Source organism: Pelmatolapia mariae, linkage group LG18 (genome assembly GCF_036321145.2).
Source record: "Pelmatolapia mariae isolate MD_Pm_ZW linkage group LG18, Pm_UMD_F_2, whole genome shotgun sequence".
In the NCBI taxonomy this organism is placed as follows: domain Eukaryota; kingdom Metazoa; phylum Chordata; class Actinopteri; order Cichliformes; family Cichlidae; genus Pelmatolapia; species Pelmatolapia mariae.
This window is the reverse complement of record NC_086243.1, coordinates 16,349,213-16,368,774: the sequence shown is the minus strand read 5'-3', so window position 1 is coordinate 16,368,774 and position 19,562 is coordinate 16,349,213. Positions and strand designations below refer to the sequence as shown.

The 19,562-nt window shown below is 39.2% G+C and overlaps 1 protein-coding gene across 4 annotated transcripts in view; it reads left to right on the top strand.

Annotated features, from left to right (window-relative positions):
- Window positions 1–295: 295 nt before the first annotated feature.
- The window catches only part of tnr (tenascin R (restrictin, janusin)), a 199,215-nt gene continuing 179,948 nt past the window's right edge, over window positions 296–19,562 (top strand). Inside the window, exon 1 of one of the 4 annotated variants that reach the window (XM_063462791.1) lies at window positions 296–703. The gene's annotated coding sequence lies outside the window, so the exon portion shown is untranslated. Of the gene's footprint in view, window positions 704–3,173; window positions 3,218–19,562 lie in introns of those variants that run through there. The other 3 variants (XM_063462788.1, XM_063462792.1, XM_063462790.1) reach the window with 3 other exon arrangements.

Here is a 19,562-nt window from a genome sequence, read left to right as displayed (position 1 = left end):
TGAAACCCATATCAGCTGAATTGTGACATTTCAGTAGTTCGTTCCCCAGTCTGCTTTATTTATTTATTATTCAGCTTCACTTTCTCTTTGAGTCAAAAAAAAATTAATTAAATAAAATAAATAATTCTGACTTTCTGAGCAGCATAAAGAGAAGTCAGCCACTAGAGGCTGCACTAGCTAAGACAGATACAAGGATCAATAGTAAGAGAGAGAGAGAGAGAGAGGCACAGGAGTCAGTGGAGAAACAGTAAAAAAAAAAAAAAGGAGAGATGGTGGTAGCATGCAGTTCAGCTCAGCAAGAAAGAGTGACAGAGTGAGGAGATAGCGGGGGTGAGCATCGCAGCAACTGACAACCTGAGAGAGAGAGAGAGTCTTAGCTTACTAAAGAGAGAGAGAGAGAGGAGTACCACGTTGCCCGTCCTCATATTTCCCTCTGCAGCTGTGTGAAGCAGAGTGAGCGGTGGAGAGGAGCGAGCACATCTGAGTCTCGTGGAAACAGCGGGACCCGCGTACCACTTGGCTGAGAGATCGATGCACTTACGCCGAGCCACGCAGAGGGGGTGAGCCACCCGCAGGACATCCGTGCACTACCAGAGAGGGAGCGAGAGAGTAGCCAAAGGGACGGAGAGAGTGGAGAGAGCAAGAGGGGAGAAGATTACCCAGGGCCAATTTGAAAGCTTTCGGCTTGTCACTCAGAGCAAGGGTGAGTTAACTTGTGCTTGTGTGGAGTGGCAGTACATGTTCTGCAGGTACATTGTGCTTGTGACAAGTGTGTGTGTGTGTGTGTGTCCTATATCTTCACCAATGCACAGAGTTTCTGCTGTCCTGTTTCTTTTACCCCCCTCTGTTTTAGCAAAGTGCATCACTTGCCAGAGCATGTGCGTTACAGTCTTCTAGGCAGGTGATTAGCTCTGGAACCTCATTATCAATCAAGCCGTTATCACGCCGAGCAGAGAGGAAGACTACAATAGGTTCTTAACGACCCCCCTCTCGCCGGTTTGTGCGTTGCATGAATTCGTGCGTGTGTAGTCGAAGTGCATCTCGGTGTGCTGTTGAAGCCGTTTATCCTACCAGGCAAAGGTGTGCGCCTGAATAGCAGCCACGTGAGCGGTTTAATAAGGGTTATTATAAAAGCTTGCTTTGAGAAAATTAATTAGAGAGCCTGATGCCGTTCAGTGTAATTTGTCACATCTGTCAGGAAAAGCTGCCGGTTTGTTCATTTATCGTGTCAGTTATGGAAAAAGAAAGCCCCCCCCAAAAAAACACAGATTTTTTGGGTGAAATTTCTTGATGATCTTTTAGGAAATTGCTTTCAAACAACAAACAAACTTAATTAACATGAATAAGGGTTAATTTAAAAAAAAAAAAAGACATCTAATAAATTTGAGCTGTGCTGTAATCATATTGCAATATTTTTAAAACTTGGTGATGTAAATCCTGTTTTCCCAAGCCTGTCATATGCCTGTAGCACTGTGCCTTCTTGTGGACTGCTGCTTTCTTAGGTTAATTAACTGTCTTTCCAGTTCAGATAATTCAGTGACTTCAAGCTGCACTGACTTATTATTAGACATGGTGACATTTAGAAAATTGGTCTATATATGCACCACCTCTCTCTGCGTTCTCATGTTGTACCTGCCTTGTAAATACCACGCCATGCTCGATCTATCCCGTCATCCATCTGCCAGCGTCTCCGTTCCACTTTGAGTCCCCGTTCCTCTCCCGTTCCCATTCCGCCTCTCCCTCACTGCTATACGGTGAAGGTTATTGCCATATATTGAGTCGGTTTAATTTGTCAAAGTCGTCCAGACATATTGTCCACGGTCGGAACGGGAGGAGAGGTTGGGCGGTTCGTGTCAGTTTGGGAATTGACACGATATTGTACGGAACTTGACAAGAGAGTGACAGAAAAAAAGAAAGGCAGGTGCAGTTAGAAGAAGGTGGAGAGAAATCTGCTGGTTAGGTTTTGTTGTAGACACAGAAGCTGAGCAGTTCATTTCTGAGGTTTTCTTTTTTTTTTTCATGACTGTGTGTGTAGGCTGCGAATGGCGAGGCTGGAGGTTATCTGTCTTTGGATTCATCATTTCTCGCACTGAGCTTGGCTTTCCTTCTCTCCCATGTGGGTCCAGTGTCATTAAGCTGAGACACCAAATCTGAGAGATCACTTTCTCTCTCCCTCTCTCTCTCTCTCTCTCACCCTCTCTCCCTCTCTCTCGCTCTCTCTCTCTCCCACCCTCTTCTCTTTCTCTCCCTCCCCCTTGTTGCACTGGACTCCCTCTGTCTTTGCCTCACGCTGGCTCTTTATCTGTTCATTACTCACTCTGTCTCTCTCTATGTCTCACAAACACAAACACACACACACACACACACATACATATATATATATATATATATATATATATATATATATATGTTCAGAAAACACACACACATAGAGGAGGAGGCATCTGTACAAGTGAAAATGCATTTGTGGAAACTGATGCTCATAAAACATGCATCCTTCATTTAATGTAGAATGAGCGTACAGAAATTGTGGAATTGGAGCTCAAATTAAAAACAGATTACTATACCCAGCCTCTAGTTTTGGACTTTTGCAATCTATAACAGTGGATTTGGAGGATTTCACTAGGGCACTCATTACAGCTAGAGTTATATCTGCCAGATTAATGGAGACGCAATAGCTGAAGTACAAATGCAGAAGTGCACAAATGGTTTCCGCATTTGTTTTTTTTGCATTTGCCGAGAGTCTGTTTCCGTGTCTAGAGGTCCAATTTCAAATGCAAATTGTTTCCATAAATTGCTTAAGAAGCAGGTGGTATTTGTTAAATTTTTCTCTCACGTTCCCTCTGTGTTGGGATTATGTTCACAATCTTCCTTTCTCTGTTTCCAGATCATTCACATTTATTCGAGTGCCAATGGGCAGCCGAACAAGATTGCAATCGTCTGTGTGCTAATTAATAATTTACATAATACTTCATTCTGGGAGAATTTTATTTTCCTCTGCGCCAGCGTTAATTGTGTTAGCTAAGCTACCGTCATTACTTATCATTAGGAAGACAGTTAAATGTGCACATATCCAGCTCTCATTATCGGGCGAATCATCCATCAGAAGCCGCACAGATTTAAACACAGTAGCAGGAAGGAAACCGCACAACGGGGACACAAATCTTTAACCATTTGTTCTTCTGTTAGTTGGAGTTCAAGCGCCTACATCATTCGCGTAAGTAGTTTCTCTTCTTGTTTGGTAATTAGATTAGTGTTATTGTGGTTTAGAAACAAGCACCTTAACATGAACACAGTTCTTCTCATTGTCAAGTTTTGCACGTTGTTCATTTTTGCCCGGACTATTTTTACATCACACGCTTTGTACAGCGCGCAGTATTTAAAAGCTTAAGAGAAATCTCTGTGGAAATAAAGAATTTCCTTTCCTTTCACCCGTGGTTCATCATTCGAAGAATCACCTCAGTGGCCTCCTGCACTATCATCTAAGTCTGTGTGATGAATCCTGAATGGAGGGCTCTGATTTATGTTTCCAAGGTGGAGGAGTCAGCAGCAGACAACAATTCTTCCTTTCTTCCTTTCTTTTGCTTTTCTTCACTTACCATTAACCTCATGGGATGATTTTGGCTAAGTGACACCCAAATAAACAGACGCATGCAGTTGAGGGATGTGGATCTCGTACCAAATTGTCATGCCAGAATTATTCTGTACATTGATGTGTCAGATTTGATTGGTGTGAATATTTCAGAAACTGCTGATCAGTTCTCTGGATGAAAATGTCTTGCTAATGCCAGAGGTCATAGGTCAGAGGCTGCTTTTCAGAGTCATTCATCGCAACCACAGTTTGCAGAAGAGCATCTCTGAACATGCAGCCTACAAATCTGACACAACTGTGTGATGCTATCAGGTCAACATGAACCAAAATCTCTGAGGAATATTTTCAGCTCTTTTGGTGAATCAGTGTGTCACTCATCAGTGGCATGAAAAATTAAGGCGGTTCTGAAGGCAAAAGGAGGGCCAACTCAGTACTAGCTACGTCAGTTTTTAATTCTACCACTCAAACATTGCACCGCATTTTGTCAGCTTCATTACCTCGTGGTTGAATATCGTGCAGCTGCCATGTTGTTATGGGGCATCCACATCTCCTAATACATGTTTATACAGGCAGGAGGTCTGCCCATTATTATGATTTATTATTGTTCCTGATTTCCCATTTCGTTCTAATGAAATTTTTTTGATGCGCTTGTACATAATAGTCCACCCAGCCTCTGCTTTAAACCACTACCAGACATGTACCTGTCTGTCTGCATCAGTCTCCCCTGCACCACCACCACACACAAACACACACCCTCAGTGCTTGTGTGTGCGTGCTCAGTAGCGAGATTGTGTCCAACAGAGTTGAGAGCAGGGAGTTGTCTTCATTGTTAGATAAATATTAGCAAAATAATCGATGACAAAAGACATTAAGAATGCCATTGATTGCAGAGAAATGGGACAACTCATTAGACGGATTACTTGGGAAAACACAGCTGACAGCAACTTCACAGTTGCGTCGTAAGCATGAAAAAGTCCACTAAAAATGCTGAATATTCAATACGGAGACATTTGTGGGCTTTGTAGTCCTGATTTCTTGGTGGGTGGTGTTGTCCAGACTACAGACACTATGAGCTGTGAAAGACAAGCTGGCTACAGTTTGTCTGAACAACCCTCTTTATTTAAGAACAGCGCAGCAGGACAGTATTTTTACCCCACTCCCTGCAGCACCTGTCACACTCACATCTGTCCCACCGTTATCAGCGGTAGGTAGACACTCACCGATAAGTAGGCTGTAAAAGTGCTGTAATTAATAATTTTATGATTATTTATAAGATAACTTGTATATAATGTTGCATAACTTGATAAGCAAGATAGATTTCTATCAGGTTTTGTAATGAAAATAACCAAGAATATAATGGATACGATAATTAACTCCTTAATAAATTGACAAATGAATGCAACATCTTTGTTTACATTGCATAAACCTTTCCAACATCTATAAGTTAACCCTTATTTATTTGTTTTGTTTTTTCAGTATTAATAGATGTTTACAGACTGTTGAGATTGAAATTCACAGGAAGCTGCAACTTTGTTTTAACTACTGTTTTTTTTTTTTGTTTTGTTTTTTTAAATTGGGTAGGCAGACTCACAGAAATATGCAGTCATTATGTTCAGTGTATGTGACGAGGTTCCTGGTGGCAGATTTCCCAGGTGCGTTACTTTTCCGCACTCATTTGCTCCTCCGTGTTGCTGTGGAATTCAGTCACATATAGCATTTAGGTTTGCCTGCCCAGCTGTGGGTGCCGTGTCCTCCAGCTCTGTTCTAGTGGTGTACCCTTATGGAGAACAATAGTGTAAGTGCTCATGAAGGCAGTGCAAATATGCTGTTTTTGTAAAACCCTTTAAAAACAAGGTCAGTTAGCATAATGATGTTAAATTAAATAGTACGTATTGAGTTTTTTGGCCCTGGTCCAGATCTGGAGTCCTTTGATATGGAGTCTAATCTGACTCATTGCAATCGTGTTTGTTTCTTTTTCCCTCATAAAGGCTGTCTGGATGAACACAGTCAATGACTTCATTGGATTTCACCACACAGAGCAAAGTTTCATTTGATTACACAAGGCTAATTAGCTGATATGCTACCAGTGATGTTCATCATGATAACTGGTGAAATCATTGGCTACAAATACAGTGATGTGAAAAATAAAGTACACCTGCCTGGTGTTCTGAGGTTTTATGTGTGAGGATATAAAAAAAATCATCTGGTCATTAGCAGGTTCTAAAATTAGCTAAATAAAACCTCTTATGAATGACAACACCTGACATAGCACAACATCATCATTTATGATTATTTAAAAACTAAACCAAAAAGCAGTGTGTCAAATACTAAGTACACCTTACGATGTAGTAGCTTGTAGAATTAAACTTAGCAGCACTAAGTTGTTGAAGCAGTTGTTTTGTCTATGATTTTATCTCTCACAATGTTGCGGAGGAGTTCTCACCCACTCTTCTTAACAATGTTGCTTCAGTCCAGTGAAGTTTGTGGGCATTCGTCTATCAGCGGCTCTCTTAAGGTCCCGCTACAGCCAGATTGAGGTCTGGACGTTGACTGGACCGCATCTTTTCCTTTTTCAGCCATTCTGTTGTCGATTTGGTGCTGTGCTTGGTTTCATTGTCCTGTTGCATGACCCAATTTGGGCCAAGCTTTAGCTGTTAGACACATGGCCTCACATTTGACTCTACAATACTTTGGTATTCACAGGAGTTCACGGTCGACTCGATGACTTTCTAGTGTCCAGGTCCTGTAAATGCTCAAATCATGACCCCTCCACTGCAATACTTGACTGTTGGTGCAAACTGCACAAATATGCCATGTTGTGTTTTTGCCATGTGTTGGCGTGCATCATAAGCAGATATCTCTACTTCAGTTTTGTCCATCCAAAGGACATAGTTCCAGAAGCCTTGGGGTTTGTTCAGATGCAGCTCAGCACAAGCCATGCTGCCATGTTCTTTTTAGAGAGATGAGGCTTTCTTCTGGCAACCCTTCCAAACAAAGCGTACTTGTTTAGCTTTTTTCTAATTGTACTCTCATGAACTTTGATATTTAACATGCTAAATGTAGAGTCTGAGATGTGGCTTGTTAGTTTTTAGCAGTTTCTCTGAGCATTACGCGGTCTGACCTTGGGTTGAATTTGTTGAAACGTCCACTCCTGGGAAGATTGTGTCAATGTGTTAACACCCACCGAATGCTGCAGACCAGCAAACTGCCCAAATATCTGCTCTTATAGAGGTTTTCACACATGCTGACGATCAGTTATTTGATTAGCAAGTTTTTGGCTGCGACGTACCCTCTTAATTCCTATGGAAGCAGTAAAGGTGTACTTGGTTTTTCACCATAGCAGGAATAGTAGCTCCTGCGTTTTGGCTCAGTTTTTGTTAAATAAATAATGACATGGTATATTATGTCCTATGTTGTAGATCATCTTTGCCTGTATTTATCTAATTCTAACCCTGCTAAGGATCTGATTTTTTTTTTTTAAATTGATTAATACAAAACAACAACATTAGAATGGAAATTCATTTTTTTAAACTGCAAGAAGCTGCTACATGAATGTTGTGTGCAGACTGGAATACAATTAGAGAAGAGATAAAAAACACATTTGTTACCAATCAATTGTGCTTATGTATTTTGTCAATCTAACAACCCTGCTCTTTTATTTCAGCGATTCAGAAGCATTCACATGCTCCTGTGTTCCATGACAGTGCTTTTCATCATGCAATAATGAAAACGGGTTTGCCAGCACAGTTCCTTGGTTTTCCAGAAGCATCTTCAAACTGCTGTTCATTTCATTTTGCTGAGATTTAATTGATTTGCTTAAGGCTGCACAACCCTATCTGGGATTATTTTGTAGTCAAAACGTATCTTTACTGTGTACTAACGAAGGCTGAGGCTGTTTAAGTAAACGCTGGAGACCATTCCAACTGTGAGCATCACATCTCTACACTGTTGATTTCTCAACCACAAAGCACTTTATTAACAGAGAACGGATGAATGTGCCAATTATGCTAATCTTATCAAGACACTTGTCTGTTTGACTGCCTCGAGTCTCAAACAGCAGAGTCTGTGAGCATTCTCAAGGAAAAAATAATAGACCGAAGGGCCGACGAAACCGAAACTTTGAGGTTTTTCGGCAAGATGTTCAAATTTCACATACTCTAAATAGTATGCAGAGGTCAGATTTTGTACGAAGGCATCTCTTTCCTGTATTCTGAAACATTGAGGAACTATTTTTAAACCCAGGAATATAGCCAATCAATGGACTGTGCTGTAAATGTGGTCAGAAGTGCTTAAAAACTGTATATCACATATGATTTACGGGGCAGGACGGAACTTGGATTGGTTTTTGAGCTTGGCGTTGTGTGCGGCTTCAGTTTTACAGTGTGTTAAACAGCAATTGAAGAGATGGAAAACGACAAAGCTGATAGGATCATAAAATGTGTGGAGGAATGTGAACTGCCCACTTGAAATAATGTGCGTAAGATATGAGAGCTTTACACCGGAGCCCTTTTTTCCTCGCCTTTCCATCCCGAACCTGTGAGGCAAATTTCCCAAATGGGATGACACAGCTGAACTGATAAGCCTCTGATTTATATTGTATCATGGAGTGCTGTATGGACATTATCACCTCTGTCTTTATTTTCAATCTGCGAAATAGCGGGGCGAAAATGGCTTCTTTTGCCACTGTGCTTTAAATCCAAACAGTTCAGAGTTCAGCTGAGTGCACTTGTTGGGTAAGTATCGCTGTTTTCAGGATCTGTGGCATGTGGTGTTACATTATGAAGTACCTTCCGCAGCCAGCATGTGTTATATCTTTTTTACAAGTGCCCGCCTTATGAATCTTGTGGGGATATGCTTGAGAGGTTTTATTTTTATCCTCCTTCTTGCAGTCCTCCCCAGCGTTTGGAGTAGCTGGGCAGGCCACGTTAATGATCCTCATTAGCCAAGGAGCTTGAATCCAAACTGGAATTCTTCCACTTCAATTGCTACTTAACATTTGGTGTTCTTCTCTCTCTACTGTCTGTCTTTCTCACTATCTCTCCCTTTCTCTCTCCGTCTGATTTTGCTTCTTCGCTTCCCCCTCCTTTGCAGCAGCATCGTTTCTTTTCCTCCCTCATTGTCTCGTTCTGTCTCTCTCGCTCTCCTCCTTTTCCCACTTCGCTGTCTGCACTGGGAAATAATCCATAAAGGTCTTCCATCTCTTTCAACCTCTTCTTCAAACGTATTTTTTCAAGATATTTACTGCACGGTGCAATTCCCTGGATGCAGGTGTGTACCTGTGTGCTGATGCTGTAGCTGCTGTGAGTGATCATGTATGAGCACATAGCTGAAAAAAAGGGAAGTGTTCCAAATGACCTCTGATACTAGTTGCTTTTTCTCCCCTACTGTGAAGTAAAAAGCTTAAAGTTCAGGCGTGAGCCCCCTCCAGGCAGCCTGTGAAGGATGTTCGGATATATAAACATATCGGCTCAAGAGACACCTTTAGCTAAAGGGTAAATATGCTCTGGCTCTGTTTATACAACAGCTGTGCTGTGGTGAGAGGCAAACTTTTGATGCTGCTGTTTGATATCTGCACTCGTACCGTCCAAGCTTCCATACGGCACCATTTTGATACTTATTTAAATGCGCTGCCTTAATATAACCTTTATTTAGGAAGGAAAGTCGCGCTGCTCACCAGGGGGGGAATAAATGTCCCCTAAAATGTGCCCTGAATGCATGAATTCTGATTCTGGTTCTGCTGTGTTGAATGAGCAATTTTGGAGAATTTGATAGAGACAAAAATAAGGTTAAAGACTAACAATTCTGCAGAGGTTAGCTCTGTTGCCTCAGCTGTGAAGCATGCAGATCTCTTCAAATGTGACATTAAGCCTTTTTGGAACATGTGTACTTTACACTTGTACTCAAAACCGCTCAGCTGGTACAGTAGTATTGCAGTGAAGATCATAAAACTTCGACATCGAAAGAAAAATCCTCTCATCTAGTATTCATTACTTGGGCAACTATATGACATGATCAGACTATGAATTAGTATTAGAGTTCTGATAATAGCCTTAATGAATATTTAAATTGATTTTAAATGAGATGGTTCATACTGCATGCTGTCTTCTCTCCTTGTAATTAACCTGTCAAGTTGATAGCCTAAAAACAAACAAAGTCTTCTAATAAGCTGTAAACCTGGCTCAGAAAAGATATATCTTCCTTATATTTCGGTTGGACGATAGCCTGGTATTTTTATTTTCAGTATGTTTGGAAGAGGCAAACTCTGGAGTGAGTAAAGATGTCTTTTTGATGTTTGAAGTACATCATCCAGTGTGTCGGTTTGGAGTAAGAAAACGAGAGCGTAGCGTGGAAAGCCTTGCAGCCAGTGCTGTTTTTAAATCTGTTGAGGCAAGTCCAGCTCAAGTTTATAAAGTCATTTGAGACATGTCCAAGTCAAACAAAGCCAAGTTTTCATAAGCATAATGGAAATCTGCTGCAACTTTGAATATTTTCCTTTCAAAGTTGCGAAGATAGTTGATTGCATAGTTTGAACCTGTTTCCAAATGGGATACGGTGTAAGACGCGAGAATGCAATGATTTGCATTTCATTTAACACTTGTATTCAACTGAAAATAATGTAAAAAAGATGTTAAAAAGGATTTCTTTTTAATTAAAACAAAATTTGAACAGGGATGTGTGTGCATCTCTACTTTTAGGATATATCTAAACATTTGGGAGCTGAAAAGACCAGTTGCCGTAGCCAGTTGGAAAGTGTTTCCCTCAATTTTTGCTAGATTTAGTCATAGCACTTGTAATGTATAACATTGAACGAAGGCTGATATATCAGCTGATATTAGCTATGTGCAATCTGTCAGTATCTGCATTTGTAAGTTCTGATAAATTAATATTTTAAAAGCAAAAAAGATACGGGAGAAACACCGTTCAGCCAGTAAGTCCAAGAAAGAGTTGGGCAGAGCATAAGTTGGTAATCCACGACTTCTTGTGACAATAAATTCTTTTTAAATTTCATAGGCACAGATTATCTTAGTAAGAATTCTTAAATAACTGCACATAACAAATGTTAGGGAAATCTGTTTATGTTTTGAGTGTCAAAAAGAGAAAAAACTACCTGATATATCAGACTTTTAAATCCCCAAATACTGGTATTAGTCTTAAAAATCCAGTCAGTCAGGCTTAATATAGCATCATGGGCGCTGGCTTTAGAACTGTTGTCTGAGGAGAACACAACATTCATGATTTCCAGAAAAAACAAAAATACAGTTTGAATTTGTCAAAGCAGAGAACAGTTTCACACTTGACCTCGGCCTGTCCACTGTTATCAGGTTTGCGTTTTAGGAATTTTGGGGTTTTAGTTGTGATACTTGAAGGTCTGACCATTCGAGAATGTAAAGTGCCCAGAGATCAATCCTGGTTATGAATTGCACGATTGAGTTTTAACTGGAATTTGTGGCTCCAGTGGTGAAATGCGTTCAATGACAAATGGTATTTAGAGATGTTCCTGAGCCGATGCTGTGATTTCCACCACATAATTGGGACTGTTTTTAATCCAGTGTCACCCTACGGCTAGAAGATAATGACCGTTCAGGATTTTTAGCTGCCTCTCTTGGGTGCAGACATGTCTTTGGATTCTCTGAATATTTTTAGTGATATTTTGTACCAGATGAAAAAAGATGAAATTCCTAAATATTTCTGTTATTCTTAGAAATATTTTTATTAACTTGAATTACCTGCCTTCAATCACAGAGTTGTAAATGCCTCACAGTCACTCCTTCTGAAAGACTCACAGTCATGTTATCAGCGATAGGTCCTTCCTATCTATCCCAGCATTTTTTTTGACACGTGTTGCTAACATTACCTTCAAAATTGAACACAACCAAGTAAATTTTGTGCCATTTTCAATTAAAAATATTGTTTAAATGATTTACAAGTCTAATTCCATTTTTCATGGCATCCCGTCCTTTCAGATGCAGGTTTGGGTTAGTCTGGTAGCTGCTTTCAGAGCCTGACACCTGGATGATAAACAGCATGTGCATGCCAAACAGATTTTACTTTTCAGACAGCATCAATTCTTAACCTGCTATGAACTGATGGTGGAAAATCTTTGCAGTGCATACATTACAAAGTAATTTTAAAATCTACATATTTCTTCAGATTTTCATGATCTCAGTGGGAATGCTATTCTGTTTTTCCTGTCAGTATTACAGTGCACGTTGCTTCATTTGCTCCCCTTTTCACCCCCTTCGACAACACACTCGACCTCAAAACAAAACTCTTCCAGTTTTGTTTTGGTCATAAAACGCTCCTTTCTAGGTGAAACTTGTCTTTGTTCCAAGATTTAGCTGAATATGACCGCAAAACAACTTTTTCAATCAAACATGGCTACCACAAGCCAATTAATTCACATCCATACTGCAGTTAATTGCACATGTGATTAAGAACTAAGACAGCTATTTGTCTTTGTGAACTTTCCATCTGTCTGCCGTTTAGTAGAATGGTGTCATTAACGTAATATGTCCTTAGCTCATACAAAAAGCCATTCTCATTCCTAGCACACACTCAGCAATTATACCTGCTCCAGTTCTCCCATTTGCATAGTTTTATAGACTATGCATTCAGATAGATTGGGTTTTCTACTTAATATGCAACACAGAGCTGTTATGGGTTGGTTTGCACAAGGTATACCTAATAATTGGCTCAACTAAGCAAACACTTTTGCTTAATATCATAGCACAGGGATACAGATATATTAATCAGTATCTCAGCTGTGTAAAATGAAAACAGTGTACATTTCACCCTTTTTTAAAAAAAAGACTATAGCGTCTGTTATCACTGAGGTATGGGCTGCAACAAAAATCACTGAATCATCATGAAGAAGCCATTTTTAAAAGGCTGTACCACATGTTGGAAAGAACAGTCAGATTATGTTTGGTTCGTTCTTCTGTGTGATGTTCAGTTCATGTGTTTTAGTAACCGACATGTGTTTAGTGCCAGGATACAAAGAATCGTTTATTAATTCATAAATGAATACCTAAATAGAGTGTATAATGTAGTTGCCAAGTATTTTGGTTGACACAAGTAAAATAATCATCTGCTTATGGGGTTAGTTTCTCCTTCTGCAGATAACTTGTACTGTGATCAGAGCATAGTGGTACACAAACCAGTCCTCATTCTTCTGCAGCTTCTGGTTAGTGCAACCTTCCATATCAATGCAAATGCACAGAGTCGAACAAGGATGACTCAGTCTGACCACAGAACGAGAAAGCCACTGGAATAGCAGGTAAATGCACCTGACTGGCGGTGAATGGTCAGCTTGCTCGTAAGGAAACATAATGTCTATATGTGGGAAATAATGTTTAGCACCACTGTGGTTTGGGCTTTACTGTTCACCTGGTGTGCTGTCTCATCAATTGAGGCAGCTGACCAAGTATTTTCGATGGATTTTCGACAGTAAAAGGAGATTGATTAATTCTACCTTTGTAAATACTGCAGTGGCTGCTTTTTTTTGGCTTTTATAATATCAGAGTACTCGTTTGGATGAGAGAATTTCACATTCTTCACTGTAGACTCTACATGTACATGCACCATGACCATGCACCATGTAGGTTCTGACGGAAAAACGTATTCTGATGAGACAATACTGCCTTTACCCTGCAGACTTTTCATTGATCTATTCCGATCAATATCGTTTTGGAGAGCGATGAGACGCTTCTCAGAATACTTTCATTAGATCTTTCCAAAAACGTCAGAGGTGCCATCTGGAAGCCAGGAAGACACCCCGGAGGCTCTGTGGCAAGGTGGAAATCATCCTCATTGTGTAGCTGTTGAAAGATTTTTTGGGATGTTTAAATGGTATTTTGAATGAGAAGCAATAGAACAGTTACTGTATTATTCCCTTTGCATTACTTACACTCTTAAATAAGATTAGGACAACTGTTGTAGTTTTTCAGTCAGCTGTTATTGGCAAATTCTAAACTAGATATCTATAAATCAATGAATAAAAGTTGTGATATTTCATTATGACTCCACCTGAAAAATAAATAAGGGTTTGTTTTTCTTTTTGGATTTTTATGCTCAGGACAAAAAAAGAAGTGGAAAAAAGTGCCTCAGGCCTAAATTGATTTAAATATTTAATTTGTCATATTTATGTGACCACCAATTAATGAGCTTCTTTAATTGCTCGTCACATAACTGCACTTGCATCGAATATGCTGGAAAGAGAACGTGTTTTGGAAAAAAAGTTACCTTAATAGCTAACTTGTTTGATCAGACTTAAACTTTTGCAAAAAAAGTCAAATATAATCATGCCACAAAAGCACTGATTTATTTAAAAACCTTATCTAAAGTTTATTGAATTTAAGATTACAAGTTCATTTTTAGATGATTCAAGGGACCGTGACAAATAATGGCCTCTGCAAATCACTAGAACTGCTACTCCTCCTACAGCATTGGTCAGATTTTAGTGAAACAAGAATTTGTACTGGATATGACAGTTTTTGAGCCTCATTGACTTTACAATAGATTTAAATTTCAATAATTTTTGCAGTGCCGCCAATCGGAGACAAAACTTAAAGCTAGTGCGTTACACATTACAATAACCTGGATGATGGTTCATAAGCAAACTGATGCTCCAGTTTGCTGTCTTTAATCAAAGTTGGTCCATGGCACATTTTCTTCACATGCATATGATTATAGCATAAAATCAAAAAGTAGAAAAAAACAAGCTGTTATTTATTTGTTTGTTTGTTTTTTGGTGGGTTCATTAATTAATGATGATTCTTTTTTGCATTTTCCCAAGTGAGTATAAAAAGTACTATTAGTAACCATATGCTCAAAAACGTATTATTACAATTTTAAAGACATTTTGAGAAACATGACTATTTGTTCTGCTGCCAAGTATTGTAGATGAGATTAGGATTACTATTAGTGTTGTGACAAAACCCACAAATGGTGTTTTTAGTAAATTTCATACAGATGTGCCCATTATATGAACCTTGGGTCACTACTTTTATAAAGATGTTTTTCCTGTTGTTTTGCATGTGGGTGTGAAGGTTAAACAAACATGATGCTGCGTGGTAATTTGTGGACATTAGAGATGCTGCAGCATGTTTTTTGTAACTTCAGGGAGCTTGTTAACTTTCTCCGCCGTGCTTCCAAGCTTTATGGTAAACTAAGCTAATTGCCTCAAGGCTTCATTCTCATTATTCATGCTTGTAGGCTTGAAACTGAATTGATCTTCTCACAGAACTCTCTGCACGAAAGCCAATATGCTTATGTCCCAAAATGTCTAATTATTCTGATAAGCTTTTTAAAGATTAAACCCATAATAGATAGAAACTTCCATATATATATATATTGTTTATCATCAGCTTGAAGGAGGGTAGGTTTGTGAGTCTCTGCTCAGAGCATCATTTTTGTGTCTCCTCAGATTGGACTGAGTGCACTTCACTGGAGAACACAGAGTGTGATAAAAAGTGTGAAGAGTCTTCTGTTGTTTGTTTTTTGCTGAACAGCTGCATTGACTTACCTGAAAATTGTCGAATTCACAGATATCTGAATGCTTTTCAAATGATGATGCATGGCCAATTAAAACACTTAAATTAAGAGATTTGTAGATTTAAGAATTACATGAGGAGTTTCTGTTGACAAATCACCGTACTATTGTCCATGTATAATATAAAATGCCATTCTGTCTTACGTAACAAAAATAAAACACTTACAGGTATACAGATTGTGTAAAGCACTGATTCTTAAAGCTTTATAATGTATCTATTCAGATGATTGTGTTTTATTTTAACAATAGTTTTTTGACACAACAGTATTTACATTTACATTTAGAGTTTTATTTACAATAGAAGCACCAGCGGCACATGGGCTTTGCTTTGAGAACCTTGGGAATGAAGGTTAAGAATAAATTCTTAATAATCTAAACAGTTTGTCTTGATAATAAATCACGACATAATGCTAGGCCTGTTAATTAATTCCTTTTTAAACACTAATCCGAAGGTAAGAATCATTAATCACTACAATGGTTTTTAGGTCAGAGAGATTTGTGGTGTTTTGGCACCATTTGCACAAAAAAAGTGTGTGAGAATAAGTGAGAACAGAGCCACCACAATGCAGAGGTAGTTTTTCTGCTACCTCTACACCTTTGCAACAATTAAAATGTTGTACCCTTAATTATTGTGGTGGTATCCGAACACTAACTGCTAGAAACCAAATGACTTCCTGACAGCCAATGGGTCACAAGGCAGTTCGTACTGCTGTGCCGCTGATTAAATTCACCCAATAATTAAGCAGACATCATTGATTCCCTGCAGAGAAACGGAGAAATGGAGTATGTGTGTGTGTGTGTGTGAGAGACTCTCCATGGGTCTCTGTGCTTCCTGTAGCCCCTGCAGCGGTGGGACAGTCAGATATGCTTAATTTGGGATTTGAGCATAAGTCGATTCCACTTAAACAGACAGTGGTGGTTGGACACATCGATGTTCCATGCATTGTTGACTCTCATCATTTTCCTCCTCTCTGACTTCCTCTGTGTAATTGACAGAGCGATCGAAGGCCACGCGAATGTGTGTCCTAGATTATGACTTTAATGTGAGTCAAATGTGGTGTGTAAGAATGTAAAACTAAACAATTCCATTCTACTTTAAGACTGTTGTAAAATACCAAAGGCTTTATAAGTGAGACTTAGTAGAGTTTTTTGTTTGGTGTTAACAGGCAAACACAGATAAGAGTAAGGTTAGGGGCTAGTTAATAAATGTAGTGATTCAGGTAGGTCTGGTGAATTCAATAATGCAAATATATGCTCATGTGGGTGCCTTCCTGGTTTTACTGCTGTTGTTTTTCTCTCATCTTTGTGGGAATGTAGGATGCACACCACTCATTACCAGCAGAGATGCCTGAAAATGAATGCATTATTAATTAGAGTCGGTGGAAAGATAAAGATTTTTGTAAGAACCAAGCAAACACTATAACTTCTAACCATTCTTTCTGAAATTTATCTGATGCCTGTCCAGTTATTTTCATCAGTTGAAAATAGCTGTATGCTAAGTCGTTTACAGTCATATTAAAAAGAATGTTTTCATAGGTCTCTATGGAGTCCTGTGGAAAAACTAAGTACACCCTTACTGCTTTCATGGGATTTAAGACAGTAAGTCGCATCCAGCTGCTGCTAATCAAATGCACTTGATTAAGTGATCATCAGCAAGTGTGAGCACCTCTATAAAACAGAAGTTTTGGCACTTTGCTGGTCTGGAGCATTCAGCTGTGAGTTAACACAATGCCAAATCTTCGCAGGAGTGGACGTTCCTGCAGATTCTCCCCAATCAGACTGTGCAAAGCTCAGGGAAGAGCTAAAAAAGAGCTAAATCTCAGCCTCAAATGTCATTTAACATGATAATGTTCAAGTTTCTGACAATACAAATAGAAAAAGCCATTGAGGCAACTTTGTTGTGATTTGATGCTATATAGATATAGGGTATGGCTTTTCTGAAAGATTTGCAAGGAGAAAGCATCTTCTCTAAAAAGAACACGGCAGCATGACTTAGGTTTGCAAAGCTGCATCTGAACAGACCACAGGACATTTTTTCCGCAGGAAAAAATGAGAACAAAAGTTTTTGCATTTTGACTAATCATCTCCACAGAACCATGCTTGGTGACAACCAAACAGCATATCAGTAGAAGCGCCTCAAACCAGCTATCAAGCACGGTAGTGGAGGCGTGATGATTTGGGTTTGTTTGCAGTCACAGGAACGGGAAACCCTGCAGTCATTGAGTGGACCATGAACTCCTGTGAATACCAAAGTATTGTAGAGTCAAATGTGTGGCCTTGTCTCCGACAGCTTAAGCTTGGCCCAAACTGGGTCATGCATTCGGACAATGATCGGAAATACAGCAACAAATCTACAACAGAATGGCTCAAAAAGAAAAAAAAAATCAGGGATTTGCAATCAGTGAGTCAAAGTCCAGACCTCAGACTGTTTCAACAGAATTGGGCATAAACAAATACCCGCAAAGTTGAATGAACTGAAGCAGCATTGTGTGAAGCTCCTACATGACAATGTGAGAGACTGATAAAGTCATACTGAAAAACCTGCTTCAACAGATTATTGGTGCTAAAGGTGATTCTGCAAGATATTAAATCATGAAGTATATTATATAGTTTCTCATGCACTTTTTAACTTGGGCTAGTTTTTGTTAAATAAATGTCAAAGTCCAGATCTCAACCTGAATGAAGTGCTGTGGTGGGACGTTAAAAGATCTGTGCAAAAATGAATGTCCTCAAACCTCAATGAACAGAAGCAATGCCTGCAATGATGTGAGAGACTGAAGTGATATAGAAAACAATTACTTCAAGGTATTACTGCTAAAAGGGATTCTACAAGCTATTGAATCATAGGATTTACTTTGAAAACTTTCTTTTTCACATGACTGTATTACTCTACGCAAACAAGGTTAAACATGTTTTACGGCACTCCTGTAGGTATAGCCCTGTGCCGCTTTCTTTTCATGCTGGAAGTGGGAGAAATCTCCCTGCTCCCTTTCCTCAACCTCACCTCCTCTCATCAGCAACACAGTTTGTCTGCACAGAAGAAGCAGTGGGAGCTACACCTACGCAGCTCCGTTGTTCTGTCTCTGTCACACTGTATGCAGTAAGGCAGGTGAATAGTTGTATGTTATGTAAGAATTAATACTGCATCGTTAAATCTCCACCAGGGTAATGGAGCTGACAGGTTTAACAATTTTCCCAGCAAAAAGCCTGACTAATGATGATGTTTTCATTCCAGTTGTGATAGCAACATTTTGAATTTGATGCATTTTGAAAAGACTTTGACATAGCAGCAGCAGAGGGATAGTAATAGCCAGACTGAAACTTATAGTTGTGTGAATTCAGATGCTTGGTGTTTCCTGGATGATGTCATTAAACTTAAACTAAGAATTAGGAATCCTAGTTTTTCCAGCAGTAAACTTTTCAAAGACAGATATTCTTTTCTGGATCAGTCTATCACCACCAACACTCTAAAACTACCTTTAATCTGTACAAAACCCTGTCCCTAACTCCCTTACCCAAACAGCTAGTCAAATACCCTGTTGGCTCTGATAGCAGAAAATCATTGTAGAGTACTACTGTCTGACCTTGAGCAATTTAACAGCAGTGTTGATGTACATTTTTTTAACCTTTCTCGACTGTCATGGATCATTATGATTTAATTATGAACTTACTGAGGAAGCTCGGGACTGTGCGGTACTGTATGGTACCGTTAAATGGTTGCATCTCAGGAGAATTGGAGGGAGTCAGTTAGCTGCTAATGTTAAAGCTAAGACTAGCCTACAGCAGGTTTTTACACATGTGACTCAATGGCATCGAGTTTTCCTGTGCATTCTTATAATACTCATATACATTTGTCCTTATGCTTTGAAGAGCTTTTTTATCAAATTAACGTGGTTAGCTACCCTCACTGAATAGCTCCTTTGCCATCATTTCATGAAGGACTAAATCCTTTTCACTCTGTGACTCTTTGTTGTGTGGGAACTATGTTGAGGTTATGGTTTTCAAAAGAAGCAGTCCTTTATGAAACCGTACAGTAACAAATGAAAATACTGTCATAAAGTTCTCAAAAAATAATAATGTATTGACTGATTTTGCTTGAAAGCAAAGATAAATCTCTGTGGAAGTTTAATTTCTCTGATGAGAAATTAGATGATTAGAAAATTCTTATCCGTATTCTTGTTGACTACAAGTGATAAGTGTGAGTATCACACACAGAGCTCATGTGGAGTCTTGTTGAAATGCTTTGGCTCAAAATCTTCAGAGATTCAGCCTTGAGGGTTACGACTGACATACTTAGCTGTGTTCAGCGTCACATCCATTCAGATATTCATCAAATAAAGACATCTTCCTGAACATGTCAGGAAGAATTTTTGGTAAGAAATAAAAGCTTTCGAGCACAATGGCAAAGCATCTGAATCT